Raw genomic sequence first — 24,612 nt, 5'->3', positions numbered from 1 at the left:
AATTAGTACAGAAAAGTAATTTGTTGTCGTGTCGCCTTAGCGTGCTCAGAATGGGAATTTCCCTGATAACACTTTTAGTATAATCTGTTGGCATACAATTAGAATAATCTTTTTTTATTGGCATTATCTGGACTGAATTGGATTACAATAATCACTATAGATAAAGCTCTGTCCGACATTGAATGTGTTTTATATAGTACTTTGATGCAACTAAAGATATGAACTGCATTTTATAATTAGCGAAATTAAATAGATCATTTAAAAGGTTATAATTTTTGTTACATTCTAATTTTAAACCTAAAAAATCCAGTTGCCCAAAAAATACCTGATGTATGCTCCGCAAACCTTTATCTTTTCCTCTGATGTTACAGCAGTAGTGCGATTTATGAAGCCTTAAAACGCCATAAAAGCAGTGGTGATTGAACATGTTGCTTAGCAACAATGCATGTCACAACTCAGGCTTATATTTAACTATAGCAAAAGTGGTGATCTTCATAGAAAGATGCCGTATAGCATGTATGCATTTTGGAGTTTGCAAAAGGAAAATATTCCACACGCTTACCTGGATTTACATTTTATTAATGAGCAGTAGAAGATATGTGCATGATATTAAATGAACATAAAGGTGAGCATGCAGTAATAAAAACACACAACTGTTCCATGGATCTGATTATGTACATAGGAAAGAAAATCCCTGGCCCTCCTAATTTAGTCTGAGAGTAGAAATTAAAAAGAAATTGCTTTTTTTAATTCTTTTTAAGATTATGCTCCTGTGCTTCAGCTTGTAAAAGTCTATTTTCTCATTGTAACAATAATCTACTGTGTGTCATGTTTTGCAAATCATAATAAAATTTACCTGCTTGTTGTTTGTTTTTTTCCTAACATGCCCGCCTCACTTCCTGCACTCTACTCCATTAAATGCTTCAAACGCTGGCATAGCAGTCTTATGACCTGCAATAAACGGCTACATTTACACAGATAAAAAAGTGCTGAGGGTGGAATTTCTCCAAGAGAGTAAAGCTGCACAGTAGCTGCACGCTGGGTGCAGAACTATAAACGACATCAAATGGTGTTGCTGGGCGATGGTTCGTTGCCAGCAGAGGCATTGTGATATTTGTTTTTTAACCAAACAAAAAGCAGACAAGGAAACAGAGATTGTAGTTGTCAGTAACTAAGAATAATAAAAGAATTATAAAATGATAAATGGTAAATGGCGTATACTTATATAGCGCTTTCTACCTTCTTACGAAGGCCCAAAGCGCTTTACAGTCACAGTCCCATTCACCCATGCACACACACATTCACACACACATTCACACACTGATGGTGGCTCCGCTGCCGAACACTGGCGCCAACCTCCCACCAGAGGCAAGGTGGGGTTCAGTGTCTTGCCCAAGGACACTTCGACACATGGGCGTGCAAGGCGGGAATCGAACCTGCAATCTTCTGATCATGGTTCGACCGCCCTACCGCTGCACCACGGCCGCCCCAATAACTTTAATTCAATACATAATTGTTTAAAAAATAGGTAAATGGGGGCAACACAATTATAACAAAGAAGAATACAAGAAATGGCAAGTAAATGGTTTCAATTTTTTACTTTAATATTGAGCCTTTTTTTATTGAATCTATATTATTGTCATATTAGATTTCTAATGTAAATACATTTATTAACTTCTTATTGTTTTGTAGTACGATTGTCGATAGTAGAACAATAAACAAACCTGTAGTGAAACAAAATTGCTCTACTGTATTAGATGTCATGTGCCCACTTCTATATGCCAGTGATCAAAAACTGATTAATTTGCTTTTATTTCACAGCCTGCTGCTGGTATCTGCTTGCTTGAAGACTGCATACAGGCTACTATACCATTAGTTGATGTATTTGTTAAATGCCTTGTTCTGCCTAATGGCCTGACAAATTATTTAATCTTTTCACATGTGCAAAGAACATGCTGGTGCAGTCTGAGCAGTCTTTCACAATTTCCCATTTGTGTTTGACAAAAGCAGGAAGGAGGGGTTGCAAAAGTAAATTCTACAGATTAAGGATGGAGTTATTTATTGTCACACAGAGTGATTCAGTCCGTCAAAGCAGATTTGTGTTGATCTATCATCACACTTTACCCCAGAAGATCATTTCTTCCTCTTTTCAAATATTGCAATGGGGTTATTTATTTATTAATTTGTAAATTACTGCAACAACAAAATTCTAATTGTTATTTTGGATGGAATAACAGGCTAAAGAAGCAGGATGATACAATCACAGGGAATAAAAAGATTCTCCAGGGTGAATCAAATTAAAATTTCATATGAAAAGTAAAGCACACAAAAGGAAGCGCTGTGTGTGACTCCTTCTCCAAAGAGACGTAAGTTTTCCCACTTAAAAATATACATCATGGGTATACCTCAACTATAGATAACATGTTTAAACAGCTGCCATTAATACAGGTAACAAATGGAGGACAGAGGATCCTCTTACAGAAGAAGTTACAGATCTGTGAGAACCAGAAATCGTTTTTGTAGTTCAACATTTTCTTATTTTCCACCATAATTTACAAATAATTATTTAAAAATCAGATTTTCTGGACTTTTTTCTCATTTTGTCTATTATAGTTGAGGTATACCTATGATGAAAATTATAGTCATCTCTCATCTTTTTAAGTGGAATAATTTGTACAATTGGTGGCTGACTAAATACTTTTTTGCCCCACTGTATAGTATGGATTTAATATAAATTGTTTCTTTTTCTTTTGAGAATTAAAATTGAATAAAATTTATCTGTCAAAGACATTGTCTCTGCTTTGGAATTGATTCATTTCAAGCAACGAAAGCCAAAGATATGAAAGAATATAAGACAGATAAGATATTTACTCATCGATGTCTCAAACTCTGGATGACTATTCATGACTTGATTGAGAAAAAAATAAAAGTAAAAGAGATGTATACATGTAAATGATGTCATTATAATTTTAATCATCATGAATAGACATATTTGTACTTACACATACAATATACGGCACAAGTTTAAAACCTTTAAATAATTGGATCCATAAATAATTTTGCTTGTGCATTTTTTGAGGCAGAATTAAAACTTTTCTTTTAAATTGGCGAGCAGGTAATGAAATAGCATGCTAATCATGAGGAATGCTAATCTCTAAAGAGCTTCAGTTACTTGTCTGGTTTCCAGTGTAGATTCGTTGTACAGGCATGAATTATAAGCCTCATGATTTAGCTGAGAACCTTTTGTAATGGATCTTGTTGCGGATCTGATGAAACCAAAGATGGGGCGAGAGGGGGCGGGGTAAGACAGGCTCGTTTGATCTCCCTATCTGCTTGAATCAGCATAGGCAGAAAGTGGTGCATCTACGATAAATGAAAATCAAATGAAATGTGCAAAGCACGGGCTTGGTCTGGCTCATGTGTTCTCACGGTTGGCAGGATGGGATGTCATTAAGAGAAGGGAGTTACTGAGAGACTACAGACATGGCTGATGGTTTATCTTTGTTATAATCTCTTTTCCTTGCTGCCATTATGCTTAAAAGATGGGGTCTGTTTGATGTTTGTTATTAGTGTGGCACTGAAGATTATGATTTCACTAAACCTGTGCTAACTACTGACCTCCAAATGATTTCACAGCTACTTTTACATTTCCATTAGCCTTTTTATTGCTTTTATTTTATGTTTGTCTCACATCACTTGTGATGTTTACTTTCTCTAAAGTGCACTTAAGCAAGAAATGTTAAAAAGCTAGAGCTGTTCCGCATATCCTCACAGACAATGTATACGTGTTGTCAAACCACACACACTAATCTGGATGTTTTCCTTTTAAAAAAAAATATAACCAACAGCTACAGTCCGTGTTTGTCGATTAAAGTGAAATGTAACATAAAGTAAGTAATGTGGTCAAACAAATATGTACCGTAAATTCCGGACTACAAAGCGCACCCGATTACAAGCCGCACCTACCCATTTTCACGTGTAAAATTAGTTTTATACATACACAAGCCCAGGCAAAGTACAAGCCGCGCATGTGTTAGGCCGTCCTGACAGATCACGGCCCGAATCCCAGAGTGAGTGCATTTCATTAGCACATTATGGGTGGTTCCAGCTTTGCCTCTGGCTCATGTATTTGAGTGTATCGACATCTGTCAAACAGCATGGACCTCTATTCTGTTCACAAGTTCCTCAGTTATGGTGTTTTTATTTCATTTTTTTTTTACTTATTGACAATCTAGGTATCATACATAAAATTACTAACAGTAACCATATAATCAACATTACATCCCTCAGTTATGATGAGGAAATTTACATCAGCGATTCCACATTTCCCATGAGTCTTAGGGGCTAAAGGCGGGGCCAATGCCCGGCTCGCCATTCTGTTGTACGTGTTTAAGAATGAGCAAGTAGCAGCAGTGCATGGAGGGGTGAACGGGAAAAGCTCTCCTTCCGCTTGTGTCGCGGCAGCGTTATGGGAGTAACAGGACTGGTTAGAAAACACACCGGTAAAATACAGCAGCGGCGACTGAAAAGCGCGCGCCTCAGTGCGGCGCGTGCGTCAGAATTCAGAAGCCTCTGCACTCCGAGGACGCCTCTGCGCTCCGCTCCCGCCCCGCGCGCTCCTTGTCTCCCCTTCCTATCTACTCCGACACCTCTGGCCAGGGCGGCTTCAAGGAGGAGCACTTCGTCCCCATTGCGCCGGTGGATGGAGCAAATCGTTTCTGTGCAAAGCAATCGGACTTAATACTGTACGTTTTGTGTATGAGGGGCGGGTGCGTTGTTACGTGTGGGAGCCTTCAGACTGCCATCGGCCCCGCAGCTCAATCAGCAGGAGATGTCTCCAGCTCACACGGAGGCTGTGAGTTTTTCAAAGCAAAATTCCGCTTTTACGGTTTCCTTACAAACCGTAAATGGAGTGTAAATTCACTCCATGCGCTGTTCTCTCCGTCACGCAGCAAACCGGCTTTTCCAAACCCGTTGGTGACGGTGGACTTTTTTACGCTGCTTTTAACGATTGCTTTTAACTTGAAAGCTTCACCATAATGTAGCGGCGATCACGTGCACGTTGGGTCTAATGGCCCCAAAGGATTCTGGGATGCGGCCGGGCATGCGTGTTTCATTTTGTTGAACCATGACTGAAGTGTCTAAGACCTGAAGTCAACTCCATGCTGTTTGGCTGCTTAGAGGTGTGTTGAAAATAAAAGTCTTGTGCTTGGTGTTAGATAAAGAGTACAAACTATTCACTGAGTTCAAAAGTACGTACATGGCGGCCACCAATTAAATCCATAAATTAGCCGCGTCACTGAATAAGCCGCAGGGCTGTAAGCGCAGGAAGAAAGTAGCGGCTTGTAGTCCGGAAACGGTAGTTTGGTGGACTTATCTATTGTGTTGGGAAATGAAAATTGTGAAGTAAATCTGTCATACGTCTATTTTCTCTGACCAAAACTTTCCCCAGAAAAAAAAAATCTTAGGCAATATTCAAATTTTCCATTTCTTATGGCAGTCAGGACTTTTCTTTTTCACTAGTGGACAATTCTTGCAAAACAAGCAAACACTACTCCACCACAGTTATCCAACTAAGCCGAAGTAGCTGGGAACATTGTTGAATGTGCATCACATGCCCCTTAAAGCGTGTTCTTGAACATGCTCTTAGTCCAGGGGTGGGCAAACCTTTCAACTCATGGGCCACATGGGTTCTAAAATTCGATAGAAGGGCCAGACCAGGAGCAGATGAGTGTGTGAGTGTTTTGGTAATCCACCTTATAAGATGCACTGGCAGCATCATCTCAAAAAACCATTGTGGCATCATCAAAACATCACGCGCAAGACAAAGCTCCGGATCTACAACCTAGCTGTACTCTCCATCCTGCTTTATGGTTCGGAGACATAAATCTCTTATTTTAATAAAACAACATTTTTTATGAAATAAAAAATAACAAAAAGAATACAAAAAGAATAAAGAAATAACAAATAATAATAATAACTCTGTGATTTTCAAAGAGAAAAGTAAGGAAAAAAAGAATTTAAAAAAATATAACCAATAAATAGTCGATCCTCTCCCGTCATAGTCCCTTTGTGACTTTGAAGGGCTGCAGCTCCTCACAGATCTCACATTTTCGCTATTCACGAATAAAACTGAGCAGTGGCACTGTGTTCCGCATGTCTGTTTCTCATCCAGGGATTATGAAAAAAAGTCAAATTTATATGTTTTGTGCTGCAGCTGGACATATATCTGCATTACCTTTTTACCAGTACAATATTGTCTTGTTTATTGCGAGAGTTTCGTTCTAAAAATAACCGTGAACGATGAAATCTGCGGAGTAGGATTTAAGACATTTTATGGCTGTAAAACTCCTTACTACACACTTTATGCACTATTCTCAGACAGATTTGAACGTTTTTACACTTTTCTCTCTTGTTTAAATTCTCAAACTTCAAACCTTCATAGTAATAAAGTCCAGAAATATTGAATGAAAACAAAGATTTAATTGCGATCAAAGATTTCTCTGGAGAGCTGCATGACACGAAGGAGATTGATTGACAAGATCTTTAACCAATCAGGACACAGAACAGGGTGCGCTGTTTGAAAAAAATAAAAGCACAGCATAAGCCCTCTAACAGAATGAGCAAAACCAGCGAAAGATAAATTACAACGTAGTGAGGGAACACTGTCTTCTGGTCTTTTTGACAGGGGTTTTTAGAGGGGTTCAGATTGGTGAACAGACTGCAGAAGGATGGATTCAAATGTCATGTTCAGTGTGGGTCTGGATCGCAGACTGAAGGAAAAAAAATATCGTGCGTCTCTTATATTGTTTGGGCAACTGGACCAAACATGGATCAGGCCCACGGGCCTGCCCACCGCTGTCTTAGCCCATGATGTTCACACTGGACTGTCACTACCCTGCACATGTCTCCCACCCACAGTTTGGAAGAGGCTTGGTGCAAAATGTCAAAGCGGTGCAAAATCTTTTGAATCTTGCTCCAGTTTTTCTTTTTTTCAGCTCTTTCCCAACATATGAAAGACTTTGTGTCATATAATTCTTGCCGGCCACAAACCGCAACCATTCAATTCTCCTCCATGATCAATTATTAAACGGTTGGCACCTCTATTAATTAATAGGGACGCAATTCATACATCACCACCAAAGCCAAGTTTCTGGTTGGTCAAAAATCAACCTTGTTTAACTTTCAATGGGAGTTTGATACTTATGACCTTTAGTGGCGACTCTAATATAACAAAGAGCAGTGAAGGTTTAGACCAGGGGTGTCAGACTCATTTCCACCGAGGGCCACATCAGTATAGCAGCTGTCCTCAAAGGGCCGGATATAACTTATACATGTAACTAAATGTAATGAAACATACACTTAACTACTCCTTAATGTTAAACAACTAATTTATTTATTTATAATAACTTTTGAAAGTGACAATTACAGTTGCATAGAAAACATATGTTTGCTTGTTACTCTATCATAAATCCTTTTAAATTTGATTCTGTCAGGTTAGGTTATATGGACAGTGTTTAAGTCCTAATGTATAGTTGCCCAATCTTCCCCCTATATATATATAAATACACACCAATTTTTATTTTTTATTTTAAGAAATCAAAAACTTTTATGCTCTCGGGGGCCACATAAAATGACATGGAGGGCCACATTTGGCCCCCGGGCCTTGAGTTTGACATATGTGGTTTAGAATGATATTTTGGTTCTTGACTAAACCATTAATTATTCTTTTGATTTGTCAATCAGTTGAATAGTTTTGCAACGTCTAATTTGACTTAATTAATTAACGTCTAATTTGACTTGGTTGCAAAACAAAAAGGAAAATATCTCAGTTTATTTAAAAGGCTCATAAAGCTGCTGCAGAAAGAATTTCTCATCTAGACTTTTTGTCAACTTTGAAAAGTAACTTGAATCAAAAATTTACTGTTTAGTTTAATTATTAAGCGTCTGGACACTACTTTGTTTGGTGGAGTGTGACATTTGTTTTAAAAAAAAAGTTTTATTTCTGGTGCAAGTTCTCGTTGACTCCAAACAGCAAGTGATGATCTAATCATGAATGTAGACATATAAACAAAAACATCGGCAGATTAAAAGAGCATGCTGTCTTTTTGAAACTTTTCTTGCTGACATGGGATTTTAACAGTCTTTCTTCAGAGCTGTAGTTGTGCGATTTTCTACGGGTATTGCACTCACTTGGTCCAGATCTCCTATACAATCAAAAGTTCCAAAACAGACCAACTCTTTTCTAAAAAAGATTATATCAGGGTTTACCAAGCTATTACAAATAAACCTGGAAAACTGCAAAATCCTTCAGTACTTGCAAATCCACTCCGCTTTGTGTCTTTCTGTGACAGAGATGAGAGTAGGTTCCTTTGGATAGTAAGCCAATTGAGACATCCATCTTACCATGAACAGTTAACCCATCACAAAACACCTGGCATCAACGGGAGGGATGTTTCATGACAGGCCGAGACGCAACAGAAGATTCAATTTAAACTCAAGATTCTAAACAAAACAAATAAAGCAAATGTAAAAAGCATTTAAAAAAAAGAAAAGTTAGGCAGCATATGAACTTTGTCATTATTTATTTCTTTGTTTTACCTTTAAAGCTGCATATGTACACAGAAGTTATGGTGTGTACATGAACCCTTAAACACTAAAGCTTTAGCTCCAGTGTTGACATTCTTTAGACTGCCGCAACTCTTCAACCGTTTCTGGAACTGATGCAATTCTGGTGGATTAGAAAATGAGAAGTAGTGAAGTGCTTACGTAATCCATGAAGATCAGCAGATTCTGCTGTGCCATTATTGCAATGGTCCTGATCAATTCTATTAAAAACGTTGGACAACAAATCAATATAATAAATTTTGTGGAAATATAGTTTTATTTTTAAAGATGCGTGAAATTTGTTTTCTGTGTTTGACCCATCTCCTGGGGGTGTGGTGAGCTACAGACACAGCCACAGGCTGGGTGGCTGGTGTTTTGGTAGTTTAACCCCCAATCCAACCCCTTAATGCTGATTGTCAAGCAGGGAGGCACTGGGTCCACTTTTTAGAGTTTTTTTTAGGACTCTGCCTGGGTCGGAACTTACGACCTTACAATCTTAGGGCAGACACTCTACCACAAGACCACTGAGCTTTCATTTCAACACCTTGTTTTCCTAATTTTAATGTATAGTAAAAAAGTAATATTACAAGATTTAAAGTCGTACCTTTATGAGAAAAAACTCATAAATTTAAGCGATTAAAGTCGAAATGAGCATGTACAGTGCAACAACTGATGAAGCCAATGGTTTCCCTACAGCTGTCCACTTGAATCCTTTCTTCCTCCATGAAAGACAAGATCTCTAAGTCTGTGTGACGTTTCTGTCTGAGGAGGAGCACTTTTTGGCATTTTCAACATTCTAATGCTAATATTACAGACTATTTTCATTCATCTTTGTTGTTTTATATTGAAACGGGGCGTTTCATCTGGAGGAGGGGGCGTATGTAACATTGTTTATCTTCCGCATTGGTGTTGTGTGGATGACAGGTTCATGATGTGATGAGACAAATGGAATTCTGGGTATGCGTATGAAAAGGAAAATAAAGTGGCGAACGTTTCTCTGAGCTCCTTATTTTACCCCAGAAAGTCGGCTACACTGACAATAATCGGATTTTGAGTCGGCAAAAGGTTGAGAATTTCTTTGTTTTTGAAACCTATTCAGAAACAAAGCTTCACAAAATGCTCCACATCTTTCATCTTCAAGCAAGGCTCTGATAAACAGACAACTTTGGTGTTTTTTCCTCGTTATAAGATTTTTTTCTCTTACTTTAAAAGTTATGACTTTTTTTCTTGTCAATTTACGACTTAAAAGTCATAATTTGAAAAAATATTTTTGTGTAAACTGGCCCTAAAATTCCGTCATAAGAATTAGCAAAATCACGTCCAACGCATAAATGGTCAAAGATTCACAGCATGTCAACCGCCTTGCATGATAACCTTTCAGTATACGCTTCTTTTTATTTATCAAGGGGTTAAAATCTCAGTGGAGTGTTCACTAAAATCACTTGTCAGCGTCTGAAGAAACAAAACTTCAAATCATTACGCTGAAAGCATGACTGACTTTCACAATTTTCACTGTGAAACTAATTTTGCGCCAGATCCAAAGCTTCCTAATGTGCCACTTTCGCTAATGGACACTTGCCTGCACAGTTGTATATCCAGGCCCCATAGATCTAATGATTTGTGTTGTTACAAATGTTTTGTGGCAAGCAGGAAATTATAGAACAGCATAGAGCTTGCTGACATTAAGAAGTAAGCAGCAAGAACCACATGCAATTACATTATGCAAACTATAACTCAAACTAACCATCAAGCATCAATGTACACTTCCAAGATGCCCTAAAGCAAATGGGCGCAGTCATATTCTGATGCATAATTTTTTAGAGCCCAAATGACTTTTTCTATGGGAAACCTACAGTTATAGCTGCCAAGGGAGTTTCTTTTTCGTGTTGCAAACAAAAACAATCATTCTTAGCTATTGCATTTTCCGTATGATGAGGTCTCTGTTGCAGGGCTTTGGTTTAGAATTTTATATTCCAGTTCAAAAATACCACGTATGTGCGACAAAGAATTACTCCGTGTCAACCACATGATTGTGAGGAACGAAAATGGGTCTTTCTGAGGAAGGGAAAAAAGTTAAAAGCAGTGTTCAGACTATTGAGAGAATGCTTAAGAAAAGGCATGAACAGGCCTTTGAAAAGGCTGAACAACACTTTAGCAACAGATGAACGATGTCTGTGTTCTGCTTCTTCTGGAAACAGTTTCACAGTGTCTGGTCCTGCATTGAAATTCCGGTCCTGTAAAAGACACAAACGTGGAGTGGGAAGATAACAAGCTCGCTCCTAATCTCTTGAAATGTGTTTGAGGCAGGTGCTTCCTGTAAAATGGGGACAAGGCACCAAGATCAAAGCAAATTGCTCCATAAATTCTGTCATCTCATTCTGCATTCAGAGTTAAGTGGCCTGGAAGCTATTTACCGTTTGAAGAAGTTAAAGGAAAAAAAAATAAAAAATACAACTCCAGATGTGTTTGCCTCTTGGAGTTACCATTGGAATAAGTGCCTGAAAGGGCCAAAGGTGTCCTTTTTAGACTTTTGATTATGGGATGGCTGCGCTCATTTGGAAATACACTGGCTAAAGCGCAGAGTAGCATCTGGAGACATTTCAGCACAAACAACAAAGGTTACACTCGAGACATTATCCTTGCCTTAACAAAGGTCAGCGTGAATGTCATGTAAACATAAGCGACAAGAGAACATATTGGAAGATAAGTGGCCACCGTGGGAACAAGACAGCGTGCTTTGTTCTCACTGTCTGATGTTACTTTAAGGCGGAACCATAAATCTTTTGCGTTCGTTTCTCCCTTATGGTGGAGCAGAGCCTCTCCTGCGTTGATCAAAGAAGACACAACTCTATTTAATTTCAGCATTTATCATTGGGATTGAAATACAATGGCTCTGAGGCTGGTTATAAAGAAGTCATCAAAGTGAAGTGATTTTTTTTCCCCCTTTTCTGTTAAACGAAAACAATAAAGAGCTTATTTCACTATATTTGTTTGCTCATGTTATTTAACCCAATAAAATGTCTTTTTTTTTTCTATAATATTTGTGCTGCGTGACTCAACTCCACATGGGAAAGGGAAGTTCCAGCAAAGAGATTTATTTATTTCATTCTTTTTTAGAAAGCCATTATCAGACAAAGAGCTTTTATTCAAAACAGTCCGACGTTACACCACAGATATGCAACATTGCTTTTTTCCAACACAGCCTCTGTAATGAGAAATAGATTTGATTTCACACACAAAAAACACAACATCAGGCTATTCTCTGAGAAACAAAATGAAATCAGTTCCTTTATGAGTTAACATGATTGGTGTCCTGAGAGTAAACTGTTGGTATGTTGCGTCGTTTTGCAGATACACAGATTCCAAATCCAAGTCATCCTCCTACAAATGGGTGACCATATGATCTTGTCTGCACTGATTACTCGCAGCATTGGTAAGTGCTTACTTTGGTTAATCAGCTGTGTAAATAGGAGTGTGATACCTGCAGTGCAGGTCCTTTCAAATGGAGACTAACACAGCTGCAGGTTTTTACCCGCTCTTGTTCTTGGTACTCGAGTAGATTTATATACGAGACTATAGCCTAACATGACAGTGGACTAAATGTGTTTGCATGCATTTTTGTTTTTGAAAGTGTGTGTGTCAAAAGTTCTGAATTATTTTTCAACCAAATTCTGACTCTGCTCATAAGAGGACAAATTTAAATATGTTATTAACACGGCAGATGCAATTTACTGTATTATTTGCGAGTTACTATTATTATTATAATTTGTAAGCAATATCAGTTGTATAATAAAAGAGTTGGTAAAAATAGGATCATTCAATACCCAGCACTGAAAAGCATTTTCCCTGTTCTAATTGTTTTGCATACCAATTCAACCAGCTGTGTAACAGAAAAGATTTGCTTTTGTCAATAATTGCTATCAAAACTAAAATTCACAGGACATTTATTCTTTCTAAAAGAAAAAATGGTCTTGATACTTAAGATGCATAAATCATCCACATTCACAACTGAGTCACTTTTCAGCTTGTAACCTATTTAGGAATTGAATAATTTTCTGTTTTGTAATCATCTATTGAAAGGCAACAAATGATGGTTCTGACATAGAAAAAGTCAAGGCTGAATGCAGCCCTAATGAAACTTTCACTTGTGGTAATCGTGGTTGTGTAAAAACTCATTTTGTGGGCTAGTAATCATATTCAGATTTATTTTGTGTGATTTGTTTCCTATTACTTTTAACACACATGGCTAACATATGAGATACATTTTTAAGATAATTTTAGACTGTGAGAAACTATATAAACATGTTGAAATGTGAACAATAATAGTCATATGACAAAGATTCCTAACTGCCCAAGTATATTTTACATGATAAAATGCGGAGATTACAAACATTTGCAAAGGTCCACCTTCCACTTCTGTTAGGTCAGAAATAGATGTAGCAACTTACCACACTCATTCACTTTTAATGTAAAAACAACATTTGGATTGATATTGATGAATGCAACGGCTGGAAAGAATATTTATTTTAAGGAGCATTTAAAGAAAAATAATTATTCGGTGAGTCACTTTTTTTTAAATTTCAACAGAAGAAAAACTTAACTAAAAATAATTGTCGCTCATGACCTAACACTGAGGTCCTCGTGGTGACCTCTTTCTGTCTAAGACATTTTCCATGCTTAATATTTAATCCAGTCGTAAAAAAAACAATATCACTGACATGGCACAAGACTGCTTATGTGAAAGGGCGTCTTCCTCTCCCGTCCCTGTGTAGCAATGGACTATTCTGTCAAAAGTAACTTAGCAAGCAGAAAGATGATATATATACATATATATTTCAAACACAAAATGAAAATAAGCGTAAGAGTTTAAGGTTGATCAAACAAAACAATGTGCTTAAAAAGTAGTGGGTAGAAGAAATACCTTTTATGATCTCACCCCTTTTCTCCACACCTTATGTTGTGCATATTTCTATTTTCATTTTATTCCTCAAATCATTCAGATAACCCTCTTTATAACACCTATGCAGAAGTGACATTTGCTTATTTGTTTTTATTAATCATTTCTTTTGAGATTTTTTTTAAATACACACCATACTGTTTGTTCAATCACTCAAGTAGTTTTCTTTTATTTTTTTCAGTAAAACCTGACAAATCAAAGAAAAAACAGATTACCCCCATTCATTCGTTCTAGAAAGTGAGTTGGTAACAAAAAAATAGCACATTCAAAAAAATTCTATATTTTTTCCAAGTTAAAATATTGTATATAAAATACGTTTGATACATATTTAAATATAATTTCACTTTTTTAATAAACATCAAAATATTTCGATATTTCACACTGATATTGTCTAGAAGGGGACCAATGACAAAGTTATTCGATGGATATTTTGCCCCAGGTGATTAAAAAAAAAAATTTACAGAATAACACTGCTGCAGAGGCCTCCATGTTATGGTTCACCCAGGGCCCCAATACTGCAAAGTCCACCAGTGGATCTGCGTAAAAGCACTACGCTTACGTGGACAGAATGTGAGCCTCCTGAGGAGCATACCTGCAGTCATGCTGCACACGTAGCCTCTATATCATATCATAAAATTCAAATCAACAGGAGACACAAATGGACAACATGTCAACTTGACGTATTTGTAAAAAAAAAAACTAAACGTGATGATCAACTCATGCTGTTGTGGCAGAAGATTTCTACATCACTCTGTCTCCTAACCTCGCATTAGAAAAGGCTTCCATCAAAACTGTCAACCTTTTACTGCATGCTTGTGCCGAGCTGCATTTATTTATTTACAACGATCACAACTAAACAGCATGTGAATGTTCACAATGAAAGAATGTTGAACACAAAAAAACAAATCATGGTTTTTAGATCAGTTTCTGTAAAATAATTATCTACAATGAGGCAATAAAGCACCGTTTTAAGACTTTTTTTGTGGAAATCAGATTTTAATTACCTTAGGAATTACATTTTTAATTACCATAGCTTTGTTTACCGTATGCATTTGAAAGCCAAATGATGGCATTTCCTACTTTTAAACAAAACCTTGTCCCAGTAATCAGCTGGTTTGAACTCATCGAAACAGCTGCCTAGCAGTCTGAGACGTAAAATAATTGCTGCCATCACAGTTTGCAATGCAATTAGCAAATGGCAGTGAAGAGGAACCGTAGAGGTCAAACTCAGGACGGGGGGAATGAGACAACTTTGAGAGAACTGATTGTGGTATTGAAATAAAAGTCAACGCAAACCACAACGCGATTGGAAAAGACCTTCTGGGAAATTTGCCAGAGTGGCGGTTCAATCTTCCCTTCTTATGAAGAACAATGCCTTTTCATGTGGATCATTAAAAAAGCCATATCTAATGTTGCCTTTATTTAAGAATTACATAAAAAGTATATAAAAAAAAAAATATATATATATATATATATATATATATATATATTTTTTTTTTTATATATATAGATATTAATATAATGTTGAGAATCTCTTTATTTGTAAAGCCTTACCTTGGCAATTTTGTTACAAGAAGACTAAAAAGACTCATGTAACACTATTAAACTGTGATAGGAAACTAGAAGTCTTTTAACAGAAGCAATAAAGACAAATAGGCACAGGGAGGGCTTAACTATTTGATTGTAATTGAACCACTTTTACAACAGAATTAATTAGCTATAAAAAGATTAAAATAACCAAAGGCTGTTGTGTTGACCACTCAAACTCATGTTTATATTGCTTTTATAATGAAAGGTCATAGACATGTTTTTTGTTTCCCCCTGCTGGGCAGTGACGTGTTGTTGTTGGTCAGGAGAACAAATGGGAAATCAAAAGGTGATACTCAATTTGTGAGTCCCACAGTTTTAGCCTCATTTCACCCTTTTGTCACAATAACAGGCAGACAGCTGGTTCCAAATGCAGCAGGTTTGTTAGTTTAGCTAAAAGTTCACAAAGCTAAATCAGGGTCAGGCAGGCAGGGGTCAATGACAGGCATGGGAGCATCAGAGAAGAGAATGGGTAGTCAGGATCCAGGCGAGAGTCAAAGCCAATTTGTTTCACAATGTGAAAGAACAATATTATTGACACAGTTTTTGGAGTTATAATCATCTTTTACTTACCAACATCAAATATTTGATTTTTGAAGCAATGTCAAATTTGAACCTGAAACCTTTCAAAGTTGTATGAATGCATGAATGGATTTTCTTCATGTTTTTCTTACTGAAGTTTCTCCGGGCTGAAATGGAAAAGGAAATGGACACAAAGTTTCCATCTTGATGAGTTCAGCAGTTTCAGCTCGTGATTGGTGGACAGCCTGTCCTCAGTAAGTGACAAGAGTTAGAGTGGGATGCTCCTTTCATGCTGCCATCAGTTTGACGTCCATCCAGGCCTGCACCAGCACCCGTCCATCAAAAAGTACACTCCAGCTGGGAGGGGACTCATACTGGTTCTCAGCTTTTCATTGCTCCTTTCATCTTCCACCACTTTTCCACTATAATGCTTGAATGATTGATTCTTTGTCGGGTTGATTAAGCAGAGAAGCTTAACAAGATCAGGACAGAGATGATGCAAAATATTTGTAAAGGTTTGACACTGGCTTGAAAGCTGCTTATTTACATTTTTTCTGGTGCTAGACTCCACAGTTAGAGGAATCGACAACTTTAGGAATGCAGATAGAAGTTAAGATGCAAAAAAACAATGAAGGGCTGAAGATCAAGAGGGGAGGGGGGAGCTGAAGGGTGGACTAGAATATTGATTTCCAATTGATTGAAAGAGCATGCAGGACTGGGAAATGAGAGCACAGTGACATTTGAACTGTAAGTAAAATCTGCTGATGGTATGGTACAGCAGAAAGAAGTACCGGTAATGTTAATCAAACCTCTCAAAAAGTTGCACAACAATCTTAAAAGACCCCCCACGCTTTTCTAAGATCTGTCACACCATTTGTCTTTTTTTAACAAAACTGAACACAGCAGTTACCTGAAGTTTACCTAAAAAAAAAAAAAAAAAGAACAAACAGTTTGACAGAGAGAATCAATTTAAATGGCATCAAGCATCTAAATCTCTGCATCTGTCAGGATATTGAAAATATCCCAGCCTGGTTCACATCTCAACTCAAAAGAGGCAAAGTCTGGTTTTTATATGTTGAGTGTGAAAATTAAGGAAGAAGGCAGGAAAAAGTTAATTCTCGCCGGGATCATTGTGTTCTGAGTAAAGAGAATTACCTATATAAGAGAACTGGACCAAGTAAGTGTGATGTCACTCATAGAAAATGGCTTTTTCCTGGTTCCAGTGAAATTAAGTCAATCCAGTTGCCATTTTTTCATGATGACACAACCAAGTTGGTCCCAGACAAGGTCAGTAAGCAGTGATTGGGCTAAGTCGGTGAGAGTCAGTGTTTTTGACCTCACTCGCCAATCAGGAGTGAGCTTGTTGGAAGTCCACAACCCTACCTCTTAAAAGCAGGCTCTAGAGAATCTGTCAATCAAATGATTCAAACGTTCAACGTGAGACCACCTACTTTTATTGAGGCACCTGCTTGGTCAATTTATGACGTGCACTACAGAAAAAAATATAATTGAAAAAATTAGGATTAATAAGAACATGTTAGGAAAAATCTAGTAGAGCAAGTATGGTTATTCTGACAAATATTTGCAATAGCTGTTCATTTCACAACAGACATATATTTGATTTCAGCTTTTTAGAACCAGCGAGTACTCCTTATTTGGAATGTCAGGGGGGAGGGGTCACTCAGTCCAGTTCTACTATAGAGTCATTGGTGAAGAGGTGTCTAACAACCTTTCCAGGAGACTCTCCGAGCCACGAGGAAGCTCCCTAAGAAGAGTTTCTTTTCTGATGAGCTTAAACCTACTGAAAACAAACATGTAGAGGTGTCTTTATATCTGTGACATGCACTTGTAAAGAAGAGTTTAGGTACATTCCCCCATCCAAGCAGGCCAGTTCTCAAAGTTACTCATATTTCATGTCTGTCCTTTAATTACTTTGAGTTTGGGATCTCCAGCAGCGCTTTCTCTCATCTCACTCAAATTAAAACAAAGACTTTGCCAAGGACTCAGAGGTGTGGACGGCCAGTTTTTAACCAATACTTGTCACTATAGTAATTGACCTTGACAGCTCACCGACAATCAGGGAAAGCTTGTTCAGAAATGATGCGCTGATGGAAGCAAGCCAGTAAAGCCTGTGCGTGACTAACACTTTTTAGACTACAGGACAATACAGCGGATACTCAGTCTTTCAGAAAGTAATCTGGTTGAAGGCTGTCTCTGGCGAACTTTTAACCGTCTGCATAAATGCTAATGTTTTTTTCCAAACCGGATTCAGTAGAATGCTTGAGAAATAACCTCTAAAGCTCGGGTCAATGTGGCACTTTTCAAAAATTTTCTCTATTTTTTTCTGATTGTACAGTAACTACTTTCTTAAACTAAATGAGTGAACTCAGCAATAAACACTAAACAGTTATACTCATACCTACTTAGAAAGGTAAGGTTGCACAGTTTATATTTACCACATGAAAGAACAAGCCTAAAGAAACAATCCTGACAACTTGTGCTGTGGGACTTTGCATTTAAATCATTTGCATGAGGTAAGACAACCCAGTGAAGCAAAAAGCTAGAAGTAAACTATTCATAGAGGATGACATTTATAAATGAGTATACCGTTTTATACACAGGAGACTCATTGAGAGCTGAATTAACAGTTTTGCATTTTATGTTACACTGCACTACAACAGGTTTGTGGCCACTTTGTGGCTCTACTGGAGCAACTGAAAACTCTTCCTCTGTTATTTATCCAGTTACCTGTTTGATCTCTGATAAAGATGGTTTTCAAATTAAATCAGAAACCCTTCCGTAACAGGTTTATGCTTTATTCAGTCACCCCACAGATTAAACAATGTATTTAATAATAATAAGCTGTGATTCTTAAGATATGTTTAGACTGCCTTTGGCAATGTGCATTCAAGCAGCCACTACCAATGAAAAGTCATGCGTGACTTCCAGGTTCAAAATTCTTGCATAGCCACATCTGGTCACATGTGGCTATGCAAGTTTCTACAATGATTTTGGGCACTATGCAGAAAAAGCGTCAGATTGTGTCAGTCAGGTTGAACAATCAGGGACTCCGATTTAGTAGTGACATATGGAAGGCGTCTCTTTTAATTCACAAAGTGCCAACAGTTTGAAAATTAATCATGGTAGAGAAATTCATGATTGTGGTTTGTGCCCAGCTGGAATTATATGACACCAAGTCTTTTATTTATCAGAATAGAGCTCTGAAAGAAAAAGTCTGGAGAAACATTCATGAGTTTTTTTACTAAGCCTCTTCCAACTTTAGACGGCAGACATGCCCTAGTAGAAAAACAACCCACAAACAGTAGAAAAAGAAAAATGAAGCCCCTTCCTGCTTGTCCAGTGTTAACTCTCGGCATTAGAAGTGCCTCTTTATATGGAATATCTACAAAAAATCAGTCACTCGTCGGTTATCGTCTAACAGCATTGATAACCTACATCCCATTTTTGAACTATGCCAACTATAACAGTATCTTCGTTAGATTTTGCTCTTTTAGCTACACCTTAACCCTGTTCTCCTCAATTCTCTCTGGCTTTTCAATGAAAAGTCCACCGATTTTAAGATTAGATTTTTTGAGTTAAAGATTGTAGATAATCTTATCCAGTGTGTCTCAAAAGACCACACCTATACACTTTCACATTCTCTTAGATCTTCCCAGGGCTGTCCTGACTACACCCCTTGCTGCTCATCTAACCAGGATTAGAGTCTCCGACTGTGCAACCCCCTGATTCTCAAAGTCTCTCTGCAAGACTTCTCATAGATTCAATTCTTTGCATGTCTTCATATCATGTCAAAGTACTCCCTTTCTAAGTCACGTGTGACCTCTGGTTTTGTATCTCAGAAAACTCTTAAATTATGTTAGTGGATCTACTTTTGTGAAGTAATTACCTCATAATAGAACCTTATGTAAAAGAAGAAATGCTGTCTACATTCACAGTTATCGCCTTTGTTGTTTGCCTGAATGATGTTAAATCTTGTAAGGTCAAAACTAGAGGAGCAGGAGACGGGCTTAAAATTAACAATAAAGAGAAATCGAAGGGTATTGATGATGACTTGCAGGGGGTGGTGGATTCAGCCTTCAGGTGTGCTAAGAAAATGTTCTTTCTTGAAGAATCAGGCCATGCACCCCCATCTGCTAACAGCCATCCCTCATCTGGTGAGAAAAACAGAGAAAGGCAACATCTCTTTGCACAAGATTGGAAGGAAATTGAAAAGAACGTGTCTTAAAACCAGTCAAACACAACATTGAAAGCAGTGAATAACATTGATCATCTTGTTACGATGCAATGCTCTGCAGAAACAGCAAAGGTCTTGGTGTTTATGTGGGTGTTACTTTGACATGTACCACCTACCTAAACATTGTGGCTGATCAGTGTATTTTTCTGAAGGACAAGAAAAGCTACTCAGCTGAGAGAAAATGCATTCAACTGGCCAGACTCGAACACATAAAGACCAGAGTGACATCCGCATCACCGCTTCTATTGTTAGTGCAGTGTTTTCACGCCTCATTCATTAGCACAGATTTTTTTATTTTTATTTTTTTGGTTTTTTTGGGAGTTAAAATGGTTTGGCAGTTGACAACAGCTAAGATCATGTCATTGTGTTCTGCTTTTGTGTCAAGATACATTTAAGGCTGGTGTTATTGATTTTTGTGTGGTGCTTAAGAGCACTGGCAGATGGCCATGTTCTCATCACTTCCTCTGATAAAGAAAAAGATGCCCAAAGATCAAAACAGCGGAAAATTCTTTCTTATTGGTAAATTTCATTGAGTCAGAGGGGTTATGGTCATGGTTAGATGTCTATTAGCCACTATGGTTCTTATAGACCTAAACTGTGGTATCATTTCTGATTCTAAGAGACATTTAATGGGAAAATGAGGTTAAATTGATGTTTTTTAGACAATGGTCTTACACAGCAAGAGGGTTACATGTGTATCTAACTGCTGTTAATACACCCCTCAGAAAATTGGTTGCTGTGGCTCATTTCATGAAAATATTACCAGTTTTACAGGGAAATGGGGTAAAGTGATCCATGTACTTCTGACATTTTAAATCCTTAATGAAAAAATAGATACATATCTTTGGGCAGTATAAATGTAACTATTGTTTAACAATTTTAGTAAAGATGACTCAATGGTAATTTTCTTAATATTTTATTAATCATGACTTTATTTTTGGGTAAAGGAGTGTCAGACTGAGACTTGACTATCAGAGGCATGACAAAAGACAAATGCTGGTTATGCTGTGTTCACACCAAACGCGATTCGCACATCAGGGACGTCCAGTTTTAATGTTAAGTCAATCTACAGATGCAATTAGAGATCCTGCGTCACAATTTGAGCATTGGGCATGCCACGTCGGCCTGGCAGCTGCATGTTTTGGTCATCGTAGAACGACGAGTTAAAAGTTAAAAAGTCTATACTTTGTCGTGTCGCGTCAACCAATCAGGAACTAAGCTTTGGCCTGAGATGTGTTGATGACATGATCAGCAAGTGGGGACCAAAACCAATGTGGAGGATAATCTGATCTCTCTCCTCCTGAACTTCTTAAAATGTTCCTTTTTTTCCATCGAGACAAAAACAAAAAGAACCTCTTATGTATTTCTTATTTTTTCCCCTCTTTGGACTGTTGCCAGGCAGTAAATCGCCAAATTGTATGAATGAAAGTGACTGTCATTCAGACACAGCTCCTGTAGTAGAAGGTGAAGCTCACTGTACTGGGAGAGGCTCTGAACGATCTCATGAACCCAGACATGGAGACGTGACAAACCATGCTTTTGTAGAGCTCTTTTTAAAGTAAATACATCGGATCTCTCCTCATTTTTCATGGGTTGTAATTGACAAATACAATCAAATACTTCTACTGTATGTAGTGACGATAATAAAAGCCTTTAGTGGTAGCTCCTCCCACACGTATCTGGGGCATTGAATCTATGATCACATGTTTGGTCAAGCATCGACCAGCAAATTTGACACTTGTTAATAGAAATTTGACGTGTAAGTTATGTTCTATGTGAATGCAGCATTAGAAGTATGTCAAAAGTTTACAAGTGGTAATTCATGATCCATTTCTGCTGTTTGTCTATCAAAAGCAGTGTCAGTAATTTCACATACATCACTCTTCCGGTGTAATACCTTTTGGAAGCATGCCTACAACGTGAAACCATTTTTATGGTAACTTGCTCAACAATAACTATTGCGCCCAAAAAGACAAACTCAGAAAAAACTTTTCAGTTGAATAATGACAACTATTTTCAAGGGGCAAAGAGATTTTTGTCATAGAGGTTGGAAAAACCAACAACATACCCTTTTGTTTACCATGGATACACCCACACACACATGCTCTGTGATCTGTGAATGTGTTATCAGAGAGCTGCAGGCTTTGTGATACAATGGATTGTTACACCAATAAAGCAACACAAAATGGAACTTTTATAGCATTTAACATTATAGGCATGTTATCTGCTCGGCTTTTGGAAAAGTAACTCAATTCCTCTAATTCCAGGTGGTTGTTGACTCGCTGCTCATCATTTATTGAATGAGAATCCATTAGACACGGCACACAAGTGTAAATTTCAAGCGAAAACACTTTGGCGTCTCATTCACTTTGATTGTCAGGGCAGCAAAGTCATTGATTAACCTGTGTAGCTCGTGATAGCAGGTTTGAACTGACACTAGCCAATCAAACCCCCACAAGTCTGACCGAAACGCCTCACTCATGCGCTACAGTGTCCAAGTGCCAGAAATTAATGAGTCAAAATGATTAGAAAAAAAACCCATGAATTTGGGTATCAAAATCAAAGTTGTCTAATGGTAAATTTCTCAAAAAGTTAAAGATGGCTTTGGTTTCCACAAAACAAATAATGCTTTGTTTCTTTTCAGCTGTAAAATAACTCAAAACCCAAAATTGGGCAAAAAAGGAAATAAATTGTTTACACCAGGTACCTTCATCCTTTCATCTTGCAATTTGTAAACTAAGGAAACATTTGGTCTTGTTTGACACAAAGAAAATTGTTCATGCACATTTTACTTAGACTACTAGCTAAATTTGGTTTTCTTTTATATTTACTTTTAGGATTAAACGTTAGAGTATATCATTGTGGTAAGTTTCCTTACTTAAAGTTGCAGACGTTCTCTTTATTGCTTTGGACTTGTTTTGCTGCTGCTTTTTAAATCTCTTGGCTGCATTCAACATTACTGATGATATCAAATTATGGGCTTACTGACTCTTCAATTTAAGGACAACATGAACCTTTTTTTTTTCTCTCCAAAAAGGATGGAGCAATCATCTTTCATGCTGAAACGTTTGATTGTGGATGCTAGTAGATTTGTCTCTACTATAACTGTGACAAACGTTGCAGTCGTGTCAGACCAGCGTTAATTAATTGATTTATACATCAAACCAGTTGCAAGAGAAATGTTTGTTTTTTGCATTTTCTCTTTTTAAAAAATTCCATCAAACTTGATGGCTTTTGTTGTGTCTCAGACACATTTTTAATTAATTGCCTGAAAATCAAGCAAGTGATCCGAACATCTGTGGGACTTGGAATCAACATAAATATTTTAAAATTAAGCAGCGCGATGGCTTAATTGGCTGCGTGTGGCGCATGAGGTTTTGTTTCCAAGGGGGGGCGCATTGAGCTTCATCCAGTGTGGTGAAGACGCTTAGCGCAACTGCCTAACTATCTAGCCGCAAGGGGGCCCTAGTCTGGGTCTCCCTGTGCCGGTCCCCAGCCTGGATAAAATACAAGGATGTGTCAGAAAGGGCATACTGCGTAAAAATCTTTTCAAAACTACCTGTGCAAATCAGTGAAAGATTATTGTTTTATTATTTTATATAGAAAATGTTTAGATTTTTTATAAATTTGCTCTAATATTTTAATCTTTGTAAATTATTTGAAATGCTCAAAGACTGGACCTTTGATGAACAGGTAACATCTGACTGGGCGTTTTATTAGAACAAACCAAACAAAAACAATCGCTTACCATCAGATGTTTTGGTGAGGTTTAGGAAGTCTTCATAATTTTATTTGACACCATTTTTCTTCATTTCTTTCATCTGACAGCCTGATCATCAGAGGGAGAGTTGTTCTTTGTGCAAAGGTGAAGCAGCTGTGCTAGTTCGCTGCTGCACAGAAAAGTGTGATACAAAGCTTAGCCAAGCTTAAAATCTGCAGAATGAAAAAACAACCACTTGGCAGCACAACAGAATCGGACAGCAGATATGTTGCATGCACAGTTTTTGAAAAATGGTGTGCTACCAGTCTGAGTAATAGGTAGGTGGGTGTGGTTGGGGGAGATGAGCTAAAGATGAAGAAGCTGTAAAGAAGCTGTTGCTCTGTCTATTTGTGTGGGCTTTTTTTCTTTCCTCTGAAGCAGTTTAGTGGGTGACTGGGCTGAATTGTTAGAAGTAATGCTCGATATAATGTTTCTGGCCTCTTTCATCACTCTGTTTATGCAGATATTCTCTAAGTGTGGGAGCCTCTATCCTTACAATATGCCGAGCAGTTTTTCACTGTGCGGCGTAGGTCTTTTTTGCTCAGGAGCCGTGTAGCTTTCAACCCACACAGTTCTACAGTGATGTTCTCAGCGGTGGTCCTTTTTGAAACACAGAGCAGATTTTTGGGGTAGTTGTGCTTATTTCTGCTTCCTGGACAAAGAAGGAAAACAAAAAACAAAAAAAAGTGCTTTTGGGGATTTTTGACAAGCCTTTTTATGTGTTAAAAATACAAATCCAATGATATGACAGCATGTCTTCAAGGAATATGTGAATATGAGTAGGGGATGGTGAGCTTTTCACTTTCTTTTATTTCATTCTCTCTTCAAAAAGTGTTCTATTCCTATGCGATCAGGTCGGTCTGCATTTTTCAGTTATTATTCGATGGAGGTCCTACTATGTCCATGCTTTGGCATTCACCTTAC

At 37.6% G+C, this 24,612-nt stretch overlaps 1 protein-coding gene across 1 annotated transcript in view; it reads left to right on the top strand.

Annotated features, from left to right (window-relative positions):
* The window catches only part of lrfn1 (leucine rich repeat and fibronectin type III domain containing 1), a 274,781-nt gene that overhangs the window by 18,583 nt on the left and 231,586 nt on the right, over nt 1-24,612 (top strand). Inside the window, exon 2 of the mRNA XM_078929392.1 lies at nt 11,959-12,040. The gene's annotated coding sequence lies outside the window, so the exon portion shown is untranslated. The remainder of the gene's footprint in view (nt 1-11,958; nt 12,041-24,612) is intronic.

Source organism: Oryzias latipes, chromosome 13, assembly GCF_053564925.1.
Source record: "Oryzias latipes strain Hd-rR chromosome 13, Olatipes_Hd-rR_3.1".
In the NCBI taxonomy this organism is placed as follows: Eukaryota; Metazoa; Chordata; class Actinopteri; order Beloniformes; family Adrianichthyidae; genus Oryzias; species Oryzias latipes.
The sequence above is the reverse complement of the archived record's forward strand: the minus strand, read 5'-3'. Positions and strand labels throughout refer to the sequence as shown.